This window comes from Acinonyx jubatus, chromosome X (genome assembly GCF_027475565.1).
Source record: "Acinonyx jubatus isolate Ajub_Pintada_27869175 chromosome X, VMU_Ajub_asm_v1.0, whole genome shotgun sequence".
Classification (NCBI taxonomy): Eukaryota; Metazoa; Chordata; class Mammalia; order Carnivora; family Felidae; genus Acinonyx; species Acinonyx jubatus.
The window spans coordinates 99381752-99399987 of NC_069389.1; the positions used below are offsets into that span (position 1 = coordinate 99381752).

General features: G+C 38.1%; 1 protein-coding gene across 2 annotated transcripts in view; it reads right to left on the reverse strand.

The window, feature by feature from the left end:
• The window catches only part of TENM1 (teneurin transmembrane protein 1), a 779729-nt gene that overhangs the window by 375469 nt on the left and 386024 nt on the right, over positions 1–18236 (reverse strand). The gene's annotated exons all lie outside the window — the stretch shown is intronic.

Below are 18236 nucleotides of genomic sequence, written 5' to 3' on the forward strand. Positions count from 1 at the left end.
ATCACCTCCAGGAAGATTATTACAAATTTTACATTTAAATTCATAGATAGCAACTAATCTGCTTATAATTTTGTTGACAGCTGAATTTCTGCTATTTTCTCTACCTACAGAGAGGCCCTTGAAATTTGAAAATCTACGTGGTTTTACTATTTTGCTCGAACTCAATTCCTAAAGAGTCTGTGAAAAAATTGAAGTGAAAATTACATTTTTAATTAGCTGCCATTTTTGATTATCCAAACAATTCATCTTCATTTAAAAATATGGATATCATCAGGGTCACGGTATAATGATGCGCTGATTGCACATTACGCAAGAGTGCTCCATTCCAGGGTGTGCCAGTCATACTGAGGACACAGTGGATCCCTGAAGATACTGGAAATTTGCAGAATTACTAAAACAGTTTTCTGGGTGGCTTAGTTGGTTAAGCATCTGACTTCAGCTCAGATGGTGATCTCACAGTTTGTGAGTTCGAGCCTCATATCAGGCTCTCTGCTGTCAGGATAGAGCCTGCTTTGGATCCTCTATCTTCGCGCCCCCCCCCCCCCCCGCAAAAATAAACATTGAAAACCGTTTTCTGGAAGATGGCTATACAGAATCTTATTCTAACAACCAATATTTTATAGTAACTTTCAAATGGATTGTAACAAAGTGTCTTGAGGAAGGGTGCTTGTACCCTTTCACATTTTTAAAAAGTTACTTGGTCTAGTAGCAGTGACCTTGCATTTTCCAAGGGAATTAGTCCCTTCCCTCTAATCATTGTAAGTCCTCCAATAATTATTGTGGCTAACTTCGTCTGCAAAACTGCAACAAAGATAGGAAACCATGAAAAGTTTCTACTTCTCTATTGAAGAGACATCCATTTCTATTCATTTCTTTTTAAAATGATAGGTCAGAAACACCAAAAAAGCCCAAATAAAAAAGTACAAACTGGGCAGAAGTCACAAACAGACATTTCTCCAAAGAAACACTGATGGCCAACGGACTCATCAAAAGATTGCTTAACATCACTCACCAGGGCAACGCAAATCAAAACCACAATGAGATATCACCTCACACCAGTCAGAACGATGAAAATCAAAAACACAAGAAACAAGTGTTGGCGAGGATGTGGAGAAAAAAGAAACCTTGTGCACTGTTGGTGGGAATGCAAACTGGTGCGGCCACTGTGGAAAACAGTAAGGAAGTTCATCACTGGGTATTTACCCAAAGAATATGAAAACAGTAATTTGAAAAGATATGTGCACCCACCCCTATGTTTATCGCGGCATTATTTATAATAGCCAAATTAAGAAAGCAACGCAAGTGTTCACTGATGGATGAATGGATAAAGAAGGTGTGGTGTATATGTAATGGACTATTACTCAACCATAAAAAAGAACGAAATCTTGCCATTTGCAACACGTGGATGGATCTAGATGTAGATAGATATGGATTAGATATAACAAGTGAAATAAGTCAGTCAGAGAGAGACAAATGCCATATGATTTCACTCACATGTGGAATTTAAGAAACAAAACAAATGAACAAAGAAAAAACAGACAACCCAAAAAACGCACTCTAAGCTACAGAGAACAAGCTGGTAGTTGTCAGAGGGGGGAGGGGGATGGCTGAATCAGGTGAAGGGGGTTAAGAGTATACTTATCATGATGAGCACTGAGTAATGTACAGAGTTCCTGAATCACCACATTTACACCTGAAACTAACAGAACACCTTAAGTATACTGGAATTTAAAAAGCTGATAGGTCAGTTGGCATAGTGCACACTTTTCTCCTATGTCTCTACTGCAGTGATTTTCTCTTACTGACCACAGAATAAGTATTTATATCATATAGGGATCTACAAGAAACTTATAGAGTGTTTTCCTAGCCATCTTGTTATTGTTTGCAATATAATGTTTTAAGTTTCCCCGGCACTTTTAAATGTGTGCCACTGAGGGAATGGTTTACATTGTGTTTCAGGAACATGTCTTAGGGACTAAGATGGGAGTTGGAGCCTTGGTGCCCTCATTTTCACTTTTATTTGTTGTATTCATTGGAATTGCACATGATATTGGTACAAAGGGAAGAACTTTTAAAACTGTAATATGCAGAGAACAGTTCCAAACACAATTCTCTGCCCCCAACCCAGGAAATACGACTTTACTTGAAAGATGGCAACAACACCATTGGTGGCAGAAGAAGTTCCCAATCTTTAAAGACTTTATACTTTGTAATTCCCACAATATAATCTCTAATTCTCATAAAAACCCTGCAAGAAGGTCTTTGCTATGATTCGCATTTTACAGATTGCTATAAGACGGAATGTTTCTGTCCCTCTGAAATTCATAAAACCTAATCCCCAATGTGATGGTATTAGGGAGCTGATTAGGCCATAAGAATAGAGCCCTTATGAATGGAATTAGTGCCCTTAAAAAAAGAGACTCCAGGGGCACCTGGGTGGCTCAGTGGGTTAAGCTCAGGTCATGATCTCAGGGTTCGTGGGTTCTAGCCCCACATCAGGCTCTGCATTTATAGTACAGAGCCTGCTTGGGATTCTCTCTCTCACCCTCTCTCTCTGCCCCTTTCTCACTCATGCCCTCTCTCTCTCTCCCTCAAAATAAATAAAGTCAAAAAAAAAAAAAAGACTCCAGACACCTCTCTCATCCTGTCCACCATGAGAAAACACACTGGAAAGACAGCTAATATGAACCAAGAAAGTGGGTTCTCACCAAACACCGTATCTGCTGGCACTTTGATCTTGGCTTTCCAGCCTCAAAAGCTGTGAGAAAAAAGTTTTGTTTGTAAGTCACCCAGTCTGCAGTATGCTGTTATTGTAGCCCAGATGGATTAAGACACAGATGAAGAAAGAAACAGCCTCACAAAGGCCACCCTGTTAGTAAGTAGCAAACATGGAAACTAAACTTGAGTCTCTCTGACCTTCAAATACTCACCCTACCCAAATTTTATTGTCATGTAAGGTATTTATTAGCAGGAAAACACCGAAGAAGTGTAGATATCCCTAATTTTAAAAGAATATCAGTGTGGATTAGGGAGTGAGTTCACAGAAAATTAAATTACAGAGTCTAAATTATAATAGGTACTTATTTATGCATAAACATACAGATGATGATAGATACAAAAATTCCAATGAAATAAAATCACATTTTCAAACTGCCCAAGTGCTCATTTCTTAACTTATTATCTTATTCTGAAATATTTCAGGTTAAAATTATTACCCTTCAAGGACCAAAGTGTACTTACACATTTCAAACAGTAAATTTCACTAAGAAAATATGGTTGTTAGCTTTTAAGAAATACAGTTCTGCTACAGTAGGAAAAATTCAAACCACTGGCGATTCATATCACATAAACCTTTATTTGTTGCCTCAATGTGATTTGGAATTCAAGATGCTTTTTGGTGATACTATTATTTCAGTTAGGCATCTCACTTGAACAGAAACTGGGACTCAGATGGCTTATATCAGGGATGGTTTGTAATTGTGATTTAAAGCAACCACATACACCTGCAAATGACTTTGTAGCCTTAGGGGAATGCAAAGTGAATTCACCAGCAGGGACAAGCCAGCCTTCAACAACTGATGGAAAAATCATTATTTTACCACCTCTGTTAATTAGTTAAATGTCTGAAGTTGGAGAGAAGTAAACTAGACACACTAGCAAGGACTATGAGAATGGTCCTAGGAATCAAATCCAACATTTCTGAGCATCTGCGAAGGGCTAAGTACTGTGGTAGACGACAGGGTACAGATATTCACATAACCTAGTCCCTAACCTCAGGGAACACTATACTTCACATCTTGCCTACTCACTGGGCATTTCTTTCCCTTTGCCTCTGCATTGAAAAGACCTTCCTTCCCCTGTCTTTCATCTTTGATTTGAGTGGTCTCCTGAACTCTTATTCCAAGACAAGCTCAAGGGCTCCCTTCTTTACAACCATTTTCCTAAACCCTGATTCCTTTGTGCCCTAACTAGACCATTCTATCATAGCACTTGTTACGCTTTATCATAGGAGTCTGTTTACCTGTGAGTTAACCCTATGGATCCTATTACTTGTATCTAATGAGTCCCTCAAAAGCAAGGGTTGTGTTTTATTTGTCTAATTAAACAGCTAGTATTTCATTCAACAGATATTACTTGAGACCCTTTACAAGCCAGGGAACAATTAATTATCAAGCACACCATACACTTAATACATACTTGTGAAATGAAGGATATAACCTGGACCCCAAACTTAGTCCAAATGATGCCATGCACTCCTGATCACAACTCCCCCCTGATTATCTCTAGCACTCTGGGTTCAAGGCGTGGTGAATTGCAATTCTCAAGTTGTTCTTTGGGTGTATTAAAGATTACAAATGCCTCGGGGGTACCTGGGTGGCTCAGTAGGTTAAACGTCCAACTTTGGCTCAGGTCATGATCTCACTGCTCATGGGGTCGAGTCCTGTGTCGGGCTCTATGCTGACAGCTCAGAGCCTGGAGCTTGCTTTGGATTCTGTGTCTCTCTCTCTCTCCCTCTGCCCCTCCCCTCCTCATGTCCTGTCTCTCTCTGCCTCTCAAAAATGAATAAACGTTAAAAAAAATTAACTCCCTGAGTGAAAGGGCTGTATCAAATATTTCTATTTTCCTATAGTTCTTAGTAAATGGCACTGATCCATTAGGTACTCAATAATTATAATTATGAGTTTAAGAAAGCAACTCTTTACTTTTGGGTGAGCATTATCAGCATGGAATTGAGAATTTACTGTTCATTTAGTTGATCGAGTCAACAATCGCCCCATTCCCAAAACTTCAGTCACCAAATCCTACCTCTACAATAGATCCCTGTTTTACTCCAGCTGCAAATGCCTTAGGCATTACCTTTGGGGCCTCATTATGTCTCATGTGAACTATTACAACAGCCTCTTATTTGTTCCTCCTGCCTTTAGTACCCCTACCCCCCAATTCATCGTCAACACTGCCACCAAAATATGCTTCCTAAAAACTAAATCTGACTGTGCATGGCATAGACTACCTAGCTGTTCACTAAATCCTTTCCCTGGTCTAAGGAACACAGAATACATTTTCTGGCCTTTCTTGCAGATAGGTCTAGACATATGACTGAGTCTAGAAAATAGACGTGTTGGGTACCAGTACCACACTTTCAGGTCTGGGCAATAAAACACTCCCAGTTTTGCCCTTCTCCCTTTCTCTAGGTTACTGTACACAAACATGGCGATTTTTCAAGCCATGTGTAGAGGACAGTGGAGCCATAGGATGGAAAGAGCTTGGGACCTGGGTGAAACCTTGGAGAACTGCCTACTAATCAAGAGTTCTCAGGTTGCATTTAGGTGAATGAGAAAGAAACTGCTATGTTTGAGCCACTGTACCTTTTTAGGCTAGTCTGTATCAGAAGGTGGCATCATCTGAACTAATATACCATGATATTCCTCTGGTCAAAATCCCTCATCCATTAACTATCATACTCTATGATGACAGGTACAAGGTCTTTCAAAATGTAAATGTGCATCACCCTACTGGTCTCATTCTACTTTTATTTCTTACATTCCACCATCCCATGGTCATATACCATACCCTCTGCTTCAACCACAATTAATTACTTGGCATTCTCAGAAGAAAAAACTACTTTAATGCCTATACCTATGCTGTTCCTTCATCCTAGAATCCATTCTCTTTCTTCTGTCCCATACCTAAAATTCTTATCATTCATAGTCCAAATCACATTTTATCATCTCTAAGACATCTTCTCTGGTCTTCTTTGTTAGTCAATTGCCCTCCTGTTGCCACTCCCATGACACATTAAAAAAACTCTGTATCATAGCATCAACTGTATTTCTAAATTGATATATAGTTTAGCTGTCTTCATATGTCTATTTTCAAAACTGGATTGTATCACCTTGAGGACAAGGATTGCATCTCATTTTATTCTTATATCCCCTAGCGGTTAGCACAGACTTTTTTAAAAAAAATGTTTATCTTATTTTTGAGAGAGAGAGTGCAAGAGGAGCAGAGAGAGAGGGAGACAGAGAATCCCAAGTAGGGTCCACGCTGACAGCAGCGAGGCTGAATGGGCTCAAACTTACAAACTGTAAGATCATGACCTGAGCTAAAGTTGGACGCTCAACCAACTGAGCCACCCAGTTGCCCCAGCACAGACTCGTATGCAGTAGTTACTCAATAAATACAATTTGAGGGGTGCCTGGGTGGCTCAGTTGTTTAAGTGTCTAACTTAGGCTCAGGTCATGATCTCACGGTTTGTGAATTCAAGCCCTGCATTAGGATCTGTGCTGACAGCTCAGAGCCTGGAACCTGCTTCAGATTCTGTGTCTCCTTCTCTCTCTCTGTCCCATTTGTGCACACATGCACGTTCTCTTTCTCTCTCTCTCTCTCTCTCTCTCAAAAATAAGAAAAAATTTTAAATGAAAGAAATACAAGTTGAATTGGTATTACTGGGATTCATATAGCAATTTAAGCTTTTCAAAGTATTTTTCATATATATGTTATTTCACTTTTACCCTCATCATGATTATGTGGACTAAAAGGACTTGATTAAAATAAGGACAGTTAATTAATTATAAAGTACAATTAACCATAGAGTACAGTCTAGGTCTCAGTATCCTGATGCTGAGCAAGAGCATGGTTTAACCACCTCAAGGAGGAGGAAAGCAAATTAGTTAGGTAAAGCTACCTGAACCATAAAAATTCATTAATAAAAATGACCATGCAACTTTCCTGATGAAAGTACACAGCCTGTAAGTATGTGCATGTTTGTGTGTGTAGGCTGCAGTAGTAGTAGCTGTTGTTGTAGGAGCGAATTTATTTTAGATAATTCAAGATTTAGAGTGACTTGGAAAGATATCTAGGATATATTGTGAGCATGAAAAAAGCTTATCATAGAAAAATGATGTACAGTATAATCTCATTTCTGTAAAAAAAAATCAGGAAGAACACTCATCTCTTGGAGTAGAATGATGGGAGAGGTAGAACTTTTAAATGTACTTTACAGAATTTTGCAGCACTTGATTTCATGAACTATCTATTATACATAAAATTCTCAAAACAGGGCCTAGCGCATATTGTTATATACATGCTCTTTTTATTCTATTGTTTTTTTTACAGTAAACTTGTGTCACTTTCATTTAAAAAAAAAACAAAAAAAATCAGCTTATCAAGAGCAGTGGGAGTTGTCTAGTAACTGAAAAGTAGAGGTGGGTAAACCGCAATACATATGCTACCGTCTTGCAGGTAACAACCACTGGACAAAATCCAATAAAAAAAAACCACAAAAACAATGACCTGTAGGCACTGAAGTGTAAGCAAAAGCAAGTAGATTCTGGAGAGGAATCAACAGTTGGAATATGAGAAATCATGAGTGAGTTTTGAGTTTTTTAGGTGTTTTTTTTTTTTTTTTGGACCTAAAAGTAGAAAGTTATCTGAGCTACACAAGGTGACAAAAACCTTGACAGAAAATTCTCGGTATCTGTGGCTTAAAGAACCAGAGGATAGAGTTCAGGCAATTACAGCCACTGGAAAGTCAACTGGGAATCCCCAAAAGGAGGTGGGAAGGTTGCACCGCACACTCTGTGAGTAAACTCTGCCCAAGTCTGCAGCTGACCCTGGACACACACATGAGCTGACTCCAGCTGAGAATAACAGAACTGAATGGAGACTGCAGCTGTGACCCGAGAGGCAGAGTTTGCCGTTTGGGTCAGAACAATCGAAGTGCTTGCTAAAAGAAAAAGAAAAAATATATATTGTTTAGAGGAATATAACATAATCTAGAGTCTCCACAATGTACCAATCACAACATGTAAGATACAAAACCAAAATCATTCAATATATGACAAAATACAAAACTGTGAGCCATTCTAAAGAGAAAAACCAATGTGATCGAGACTCACTCCAATATAACCTAGATGGTGGGATTAGTAGACAAGGGATTTCACTTGTTTAACTATGCTTATAGACATGAAGAAAGATATGGTCACAATAACTAGGAAGATAGAAAATCTCATCAGAGAAAAAGAAAATACAAAAAGACAAATGAAAATCTAAAGTGAAAATTACAATATTTGAAATAAAACATGAAGAAATCCAAGTCAAGGACATACTTCATTTTCATTAGCCTCTTCATATATAACAGTCAATCTGGGGGCATTTGCTTAGTTCATCTTCTCCTTTTTTTAAAAACTGTCCAACACTCTCCGAGATAAGGTCCCCATGGCACTTCTGTAATTCTTCCTGTAATATTTTGAGAGTTAAATATTCTGGCATTGGGGCTCCAATCCAAGATTTATTGGATTATCTCTTCTAAGAGTTTAGAGTTGGAACAGGGCCTTAGTCTCAGTCAGGATTTTAAATCGAGACGTCATGTCAATTCAAAATGATGGGTGTGGCCCTCTCCAGCCATGTACAGAAATAAGTAAACAGAGCTCATCCACAGAAAGAAGAAAACAAATGTGCACACAGAATTACATGGGGAGACTGAGACCATGGGATGCACTGACTTCTTTCTAATTCCTGGCGCCAGTCTTTCATTAGGCCTTATAGTGATTTCTGTCCTTGAGTTCTCTGATATAATGTTATATTCTTATAATAAGTTCAGTTTCTTACTTTTTTTGTTTATGTTTCTGTTACTTGCGATTAAGAGTCTCACTTACACAGCTATGTATATTTCTATTCTTTGGCCATTCACCTATTGATGTGTTGCTGGATGTGGCAATGGTTCAAGGCTAAGAACAGGAAGCAATATGCATATGAAAATAAGGCACCTTCCCAAATTTCACAATAAGGGCTATACATTGAGAAGGGAATTAGGAAAAAATGTAATGAATAAGATCAGCTTTTTGTAGAAGAAATCCATCTTAAACAATAATCCATGACCGAGTGGTCAAGTATTCCAGGAATAGCCAGAGGAGATTCAACGGACATGCTAAGACCTATAGCAGTTTATCTGCTGAAAGAATGTGCTATCAGAAACGTGAGAGATAGAAAAACGGAATTATAGAATTTATTATTGTCCCCCAGGTTGCCTAATTAAGAGGTCCTCTGATTCAAGAACCTAAGTATTTGGTATTAGACTATCATATTTCCCATACTGGGATATTGAGAGTTTGATCTTCTAAATTTTTTTTTAACGTTTATTTATTTTTGAGACAGAGAGAGACAGAGCATGAACAGGGGAGGGTCAGAGAGAGAGGGAGACACAGAATCTGAAACAGGCTCCAGGCTCTGAGCTGTCAGCACAGAGCCCGACCCAGGGCTCAAGCCCACGGACCGTGAGATCATGACCTGAGCCGAAGTCGGACGCTTAACCGACCAAGCCACCCAGGCGCCCTGAGAGTTTGATCTTCTAAACAAACTTTTTTTTTTCCTTCTCATATCCATTGTTGTCTAGAAACCTGGTTATTTGACTTCTCATGTAGCTTCCCAGCAGGAAATTAATGTTTGAACTACTGACAAAAATAGTTTAAGCAGCTTGAAATCTATGTTTCACATTTTAAATTAATCAACTGACCTACTGGTTTTATACATCAGCCTCTTATAAGAGTTCAGTTAAAAGGTAAAGCAGACCTGTGATGGTCAAATAACTTTTAATGCTGTAAGAATGGACTTGAAGTACCAAATAGCAGAATGCAATAGTATGTCCCCACGAGGCCCAGATTTGCAATCCAGTCTTTCTAGATAATAATTCCATCTTGTTATTCTCTGTAATTAATATCCAAATAGGTGGAATTTCAAATTATTCCCAAATATCGTGCTTTGCTCAACAGTGTGAAACAAGAAACAACGGGCCAAAAAAAAGGAGTCACCTGTGCTAAACCCCTTGTCCCTAAAGTGAAACTTAATACCCAACCTCATTACGGTTTCGACCTTCCCCAGCAATGTAATCTTAACTGGTCAGTCTGGAATTTCCTGGTCAGCAGTAGTGAGGTAATTTGCTCCTTTCTTGTCCCTGTTCCCTTCTGCCTAGCAAACTCTCCCATTTTTTTTATAGCTCTTCTGAGCTCCGTTCTGGTTGCTAGATGGGATGCTGCTTAATTCATGAATCACTGAATAATTCCAATTAGATCTTCAAATTTGTTGTTTAACAGATTTGGTGGCAGCAACCAAAGTGAACTCCAAACTGACATCCGAAGTGAACTTCTGATGACATTCGGGGGCAATGAGAAACAGAGTCATGGTACCCTACAAACTCTTTGAGTTTGCAGTCGTTCTCACCATTTCTCAGGGCTGTAAGTTCCTCTCAGTTCTGAGCTCTGTCTTTGTGTCTAGCTCCTGATCTAATGGGCTTTCCACAGTTCCCAAATTAACTGCAAACCCTTGCCCTTGATTATGTCACAAGATCACTATGGGAACTGTTAGTGGTGATTCACAGTTCCCCATTTATGTAGAGCCTACAGTCGACAGCCCTTATTTGTTGAGCTCTGCTGTTTCAATCCTTTTCCCAATTCCTAGATTCTATGATAGGAACTGTTGATGGTTACAAGCTGGGGTTGGACTGGATCTGACTTAGGAACTGAACTGTGCCCAGGACCAGACTGGGTCAGACAGAAGGTGAACTGGGTCTAGTATAAGGCTTTGAGTAAGCAAAAATTTAAGCTAAGGCAATTGCTAATGGAAATCTTGAAGCAAAAAAAGTGCTGCGAAATTGGTGGGCATGGGTTGAGCACTTAAAAGCTGTTAGGCCTCCCACATAATTCAGACTCCAATATTAAGATAAATTGGTCATGGAATGGGTTGGACTGACAGGAGATCACCTGCCAACCTCAAGAAAATTTTCCTGCAACCAGGTACACTATAAAACATCACACAATTTCTGGGGCGCCTGGGTGGCGCAGTCGATTAAGCATCCGACTTCAGCTCAGGTCACGATCTCACGGTCCGTGAGTTCGAGCCCCGCGTCGGGCTCTGGGCTCATGGCTCAGAGCCTGGAGCCTGCTTCCGATTCTGTGTCTCCCTCTCTCTCTGCCCCTCCCCCGTTCATGCTCTGTCTCTCTCTGTCTCAAAAATAAATAAACATTTAAAAAAAAAATCACACAACTTCTGACTTAGCAACATATCCTTTTTTGGTATTTAGTTTGGCTCTGAAAGACCCAAAGGCCTAGATAGATAGATAGATAGACAGATAGAGGATAGATTAGATAGCTAGACAGATTTTAAAATAGGACCTTAAAATTCCAAAGAGTTAAGCATGTCGCCTTCCAGCACACCTGCTTATTTTATGCCTAAGAACTATGGTCCTGGAAGCTATAAATATCTACAAAAATGGCAAAATCTTACTCAAAATAATGTAGAAATTCAATGGCCATTATTGGAATTGTTCCAGTTAGACAACATCATTCATTTAAGAAGTGCACTTGAGGAGCACCTGGGTGGCTCAGTCAGTTAAGAGTCCGACTCTTGGTTTTGGCTCAGGTCATGATCTCACAGTTCATGAGTCCGAGACAGACGTCAGGCTCTGCACTGACAGCACGTAGGCCTGCTTGGGATTCTCTCCTTTACTCTGCCCTTCTCCCACTTGCTCGTGTGCATGTGCACACGAGCGTGTGCTCTCTCTCTCAAAATAAATAAAAAACATTTAAAAAATCTTTAAAAAAAAAAAAAAGAAGTGCACTTGAAAGTTAGGGTTCCTGAATCCAACAAACAGAATGGGATACCTATTTGAATCAGTATGCAGAAGATTTCACTAGGCTTCAAGAATTCCAAAATAGCTTCATTAAAAGATGCAGTGCAAAAGACAAATAAAAATTAAGGACAAAACAAGTACCTAAAACAAATGGTTATGAGACTAACATAACTTCTACTGCTTCCCTCTAACCTCCTTTATTTGAGTACTTATTCTAGTCATCCTGTCTGAATTATCCTTCCACTCTGAAAAAACTACATAATCGTAATCAAAAGTTCACCAAATTAGTGGCCTTACAAGCACCATATCTACTTTTTTTGAATGATGGCTCCCATATGACCCCCTCCCAGAGTTGATGAGACTCTGAGAGATTTTCTGGTCAACTGCTACATTATTTCCTTAAAGAGCTAAGTGGAAAATAAAATGAAAATTAGAAAAAAAACCTCGTCAAATTCTGATAGTTACTGAAGATATACTGCCTGCTTTAAACCCCACTTTGGAAAAACTGGCAGAAGCCAGCTAAGGGTGAGCATTCTTCTCAGAGTCAGCTCTCCCAAATCTCTGTCTGTAATACCTGATACAGAGAGGAAAGTAAAACATCTTTTGCAACATTTTTGGGAATGCCTCTTAAGAAGTCCAGGCATTTAATACTGCCAGAAGTATTTACTGTCTGCCCCGGCTGAAAACTGACAAGTTATTTTAAAGAATTTTTAAATATCTCTGTGGTCACAAATTGGTAGCTGATATTCAGAGCCTGATAGGATATTTGTAGGCCTTCTTCCCTAAGTTGAAATAAAACTATGTACCCAGAGGGGGGAAAAAGCCTTCTGAAGACCCTCTGGAAGGGTTTACTAAAACAAACAGCTCTAATCCAAGCCATAGAAATCTTCTGATCTCCATTTTAGTTGGAAATCTTCACCCTTAAGAGAAAGTAAATTTTGAATAGTGTAGTTGGATGGGTAGATCAACCTACGATGTCATTTAGGCTGCAACCCCATTCTCTAAGGAATTGTGAACAACTGCCTTTACCTTCAAAGATTTTTGCAAAACTAGCAATACAGCTCTTGATGCAGTTCAAAGACACCCATTACTTTTTGCCAATCCGAAAACTTCCCCTTCTTATTCCAAAAGGCTTGTAAGTATTGTACAAATTCTGGCCTCAGGAAGCAAAGTCCTTCTTGGAAGAACTTGCATTCTATCCCTGCGCCTTGGGAGATATAAATCTAGGCCATCTTTTCAAAGTACTAACTTCAGGAAGGTAATTCTTATCAGAAGGAAAGGTTACTTGAAGCTTAGGAGAATGATAAATATGATAAATCATCATCATCAACATCATCACCTTACATGTCTTATCCACAAAAAATGTCTTTACACATCTCATGATCAAAATTTCACAAAGAAAGCTACGAGGTCTCTGCATCTGTGTGTTCATGTGTGTCTATATATTTGTATATTGTAGATGTGCAGCATTTCTCTACCTCCAGATGTTATTGCCAAAATTATTTGTTAAAGAGCTCAATTTAACTGGCTTAAAGAAAATTAAGTGCTTATGTAAGTTAAATTACCAAAAATATAATAGAAACTAAATCAAATGAATTTCAGGTTCATGTGACCTGGGAAAATACCTGGTATTAAAGCAGATTAAAAATTTGTTAGTTTAATTAAAATAGGCAAGTCTTTACAGTTGTCAGCATTAAATATAAAACTTGTATTCTACTGTGGTTTACTAATCAAATAAGTTCATGTTATCAGTTACAAAACTTGTCAGCCAAAACAATAACTTAGGATGATGACTGACATTTAATGTCTAAGAAAGGTTTTGTAGGTAGTATGAACATAATTGTCAAAAACAGGTAAATTAAATAGGTGTAATTAAGTATGTTAAAAAATTTTAAATAGTTTCTCAAAATCTTTGTAACCTAAAACCTTAAAGTTTTGCTAAGTTAAGTTAAATGATGAGTTAAAGTAATTGAACATACAGAACGTTTCCAAATAAGATAAAATACCAAGGGTGCCTGGGTAGGTCAGTTGGTTAAGCATCTGACTCTTGACTTTGGCTGAGGTCATGATCTCACAGTTCACGAGTTTGAGCCCTGCATCAGGCTGCGTGTTGACAGCGTGGAGCCTGCTTGGGATCCTCAATCTCTCTCTGTCTCTCTGTCTCTCTCTCTGCCCCTCCCCTGCTCTCTTACTCCCTCTCTCTCTCTCTCTCAAAATAAATAAACTTTAAAAAAAGATGAAATACAAAAAAGTTAATTACTGAATAAAGGTTGAACCACTTTTTGCTTCCTTTTACAGAGGAATTAAAGATATTTGGGTCTACTTAGTAAACATGATTGCTGCCACGCCAAAAAATTTACTATGAGAAAATATATGCTTCTAGAAATAATTTAAAATATTTATAAATTTGCCAAGCCATAGAATGTTAACATGAAGGACAGTTTGCAATGGTTTATTTATTTTCACTAGAAATTAAGACTTTTAAGGGTTAATAATTCTAATATATGGAACTAAAATTACTAGAAATATGGGAAATATTCCCATATGTGACAAAAGTGGGATATGTGTTTTCAGTAAAAGAAGGTATGAGGAATGGAAATGCATTTTTTCTTTAGGGGAAAGAAAGTAATTTTGGCCTAAAGAGAGGTTGGTTATTTCAGAATGTGAAAGTGAAAAACATGGGGCAAAACTGTAGAAAGTTTATAAGAAAGAAGAAGAAGAAGAAGAAGAAGAAGAAGAAGAAGAAGAAGAAGAAGAAGAATCATCTTTAGGAAAGGAATTTAATACATGGTCAAGTTGGATAACATTGAATAAATCTGTTATAGTGGTTTTTAGTAATAAGCTTTAATATCAATAGTATAGTTAGGTAAAACTAAATCTTAATTTTCTTTCATGTGCTAAAAGGACAAGTCTTCTTAGATTATCGATCTGCTCTTAATACAAAATTATACAATTATATAACTTTCCGTATTTGCTTGCAAAGTCTTTGTTACCATGGTTAATGGGATAAGTGTTGTTTCACAGTGAGCTATGATCCTATTTGACAAAGTGTTTTAAAACCTTTTAATATTTTTCACAAACTTCCCCAAATCAAATTCTAAGTGAAGTGTTTTTGACCTTGAACTAACTTTGGGATTTTTCAGAGGTATCCTAGAACATCTCAATTGATTTGTTCTCTCTTTTTGTAAAAAGGAACATGTTAAAATAATTATGCATATCTGACATGTTAAATTACATGGGAAGCATTGTCAAATAAGTAATGCTAAGTCTTTATGTATATACTTGTATGCATATGTTATTAATATAAGTGTTCTAGAAATTGTATAAAATTCCTAAAAATCTCATATGTGATGTCAGTCATAATTCCAGTTATTATCTTGAAATGTTGTGTGTTATAGAAATAACCAAATTTCCTTGACAATTCCATTATAATAAACTCTCATCATATTTTTAACAATGAGCATTTTTTTAAGTCTTTTGTCATTTACAGTTATTGTTTTATTCTGATGCTTTGCAAAACTGTTCCTACAAAAGTACTTCATCTTCAAAGAGATTCAAAAAAAGGACTTTTGACAAGTACAGGGTTCTGATAACTTTACAATCATAAAATTAACTGTGTAAGAATTTGCAGAACTAATGGAAGAACTGGATTCTTCCATTACTGGATTCAATTCCACAACTGGATTCAAGCAGAACCAGAATTAAACTGAGAGGGAGGATTATAATTTTTATGACTTCTTGTTTGAAACAATACTCATTCCTTAATGTTTTGTTTTTCCAGATTTGAGGAAACTTTTCTTCTTCAGCTCTCTATTATTTACAGCAATTTGCTAAATGTTTCATCTTTGTAAAAAAGATGAAACATTTAGGCTTTCTTTCTACCTGATCTTTCTGGAATTTGGGACCTCTTGAGTATTCCTTTCACAGATATATAATTATTTCTGTAAGTCCAGTAAGAATCTGTTCTCCTTGTTAACAGGACACAAGTAGAAACACTGGTTATATTACCAAAGGTTTGACTGGAATGTCATATTTGAGAGATTTGCATAGACTCAGCTATGACTAGACAGCTTTAAGGAACTAAGGTTGACTTTACAGAGCCAATAAAAGTCCCTTGGAAAAACAGACCTGGTATCTTGCTTAAAAGGTTCCAATAAAGTAGTCTTAAAACAGAGCTTATATGGTCAATCACTATCTTTGCTGCACTTATATAAATAATGTGGCCAAGTCCAATGCAAACAAATGAGTTTTAATGTGATCATGCTTTGAAAAAAAGAAAAATTACATCTGCATCTTTATAAATACTAAAGTCTAATCATGTTGATTGTCTTTGAGGTTTTGTTGTACACCTGTAAATTGGACTGGATCCTGAATTCTTCTAGTTTCCTCAAATACCTGATTACAATTCTCCAAACTAATGTTTCCAATTTTTCTCCTACACTTCTTATTTGGAATCACTAAGAACAAAGACTGCCCTTGAATCTGCTTGGAAGGGACTATTCCAGGCCCTCCCCACCACCCAGATGGTAACCAAACTTCAGGGACTTGAATCTTGGATACACATCTTACAGCTGAATAAAGCTTCACTTGAAATCTGTTCCTGTGCAAATGTTGGAGACCTCTAAATCAAATTGACTAGGAAGAGAAGTAGCTGACATCAAGGTAGACCTTTTTCCCTCAACACCAGATCAAGAGTTCATACTTCAATTAAACATGAATTAAACATGGCTCAGTTGGTTAAGTGTTCGACCTCAGCTCAGGTCATGTTCTCAAGGGCTCATGAGTTCGAGCCCTGCATTGGGCTCTGTGCTGACTGCTTGGGGGCCTGGAGCCTGCTTCTGATTCTCTCTCTCTCTCTCTCTCTCTCTCTCTCTCTCTCTCTCTCTCTTTCTCTCTCTCTCTCTACCCCTCCCCTGTTTGTGCTCTGTGTCTCTCTCAGAAATAAATATTTAAAAAAATGAAAAAAAACCCAAAGATGAAACCCTTTCTTCTTCTCTTTGCTTTACTCGGGCATTGGTCTAGAAAGATAATGCCATCAACTGTCTCCCAGGTGATTGTTAAGTGGGGTAAAGTTTCAGACGGCTGGATTTGTCATCAAGAACTACAATCTGCCCGTGATGTTAGAGACCCCCTAGTCTGTTTCTCTGTTTCTGGTTAACAACCCCAAACCTGAGGATCCTTGTATCTAGACTATATGCAAGAAAGAAACACAAGGCAAAGATAACAAGATAAAAACTTCCACTGTCCTCTACAGACCCTTGAAAGGTTACTGGCCTCTATGGTGGTCACCTTTCCAGTCTTGGGCCACAGATTTAAATGGCAACTACCAGGAAGCATTTATGAATCAGAATCTGCTTCCTTGGCAGGATCCTACTTTCCTGGTTTGGAGTAAATGTAAATGCAAATATAATCAGGAACCTCTCCTTAACTCTTCAAAATATTGCAGAATCCAGTACTAAAACAATAGCTGCCCCCCAAAAAATCTTTAGACTCACTGGTCAAAATTATTCTTTTTTTTTAAGTTTATTTATTTATTTTGAGAGAGAGAGAGCACGTGCGCACACAAGTGCGGGAGGGGCAGAGAGAGACAGAGAGACAGAATTCCAAGCAGGCTCCACACTGTCAGCACAGAGCCCAATATGGGGCTTGCTCATGAACTGTGAGATCATGACCTGAGCCATAATCAGGAGTCAGACACAATCGACTGGGCCATCCAGGCCCTATTTTTCTTGATAATAGGATAGCTTTTGATTTTCTTTTAGGTGAGCAAGAAAGTGTCTGTGCTATGGCCAACACCACCTGCTGTACCTGTATCTGGGGAAGTTGAAACTCATTTATATAAGATCACTGAGCAAGCCACTTGACTTAAGAAGGTGAGTTCTTCAGCAGGGTTGTTGTTGTTGTCGTTGTTGTTTTACTTTTTCGATTTTGATTGGTTTGGATCTTAGGGACCATGACTCCAAAGGGCACTCCAAACATTGAGAATTATTCTACTTACAATAATCATAGTAATCTCCCTGGTGTGTTGTATGTTCTCAAAAGCTTTAAATGCATATTTGCAGTTGCCAACCACCAAGTAAATGAACTCCCTAAAACTGGAATGTCAGAAAAGTAATAAAAAGAATGATTGACTTAAAAATTGTGAGCTTGAAGTCGTGACCTATGACTACCACAGAGATTCAGCAAAAACCATTATGACTTGTGAATATCACACAGAAGATCGATAAAAGCTGTGAGAACTACAGAGTGGTACCTGATAGTGGCATTAATGTCTTACATTTTGATTATATCTCTCAGTTAAGCTGAGAGTCTGATCAAAAGGGGAGAATCGTTAAAAAAGAAACAACAGGGCCAAAATGGAGTTACCTGTGCTAAGCCCCATGTCACCAAACTGAAACTAAATACCTAACCTAAATGTAGTTTCAACCTCCTCTAGGAATGTAATCTTAACTGGTCAGTGTGGAATTTTCTGGTCAGCAGTAGAGTAGTAATCTGCTCTTTCCTGTCCCTGCCCCTTCTGCCTGTAAAAGTGTCCCATTCTTCTATAGCTCTTCAGAGGTCTTTCCTGCTTGCTAGATGAGATGCTGTTAGATTCATGAATCGTTGAATA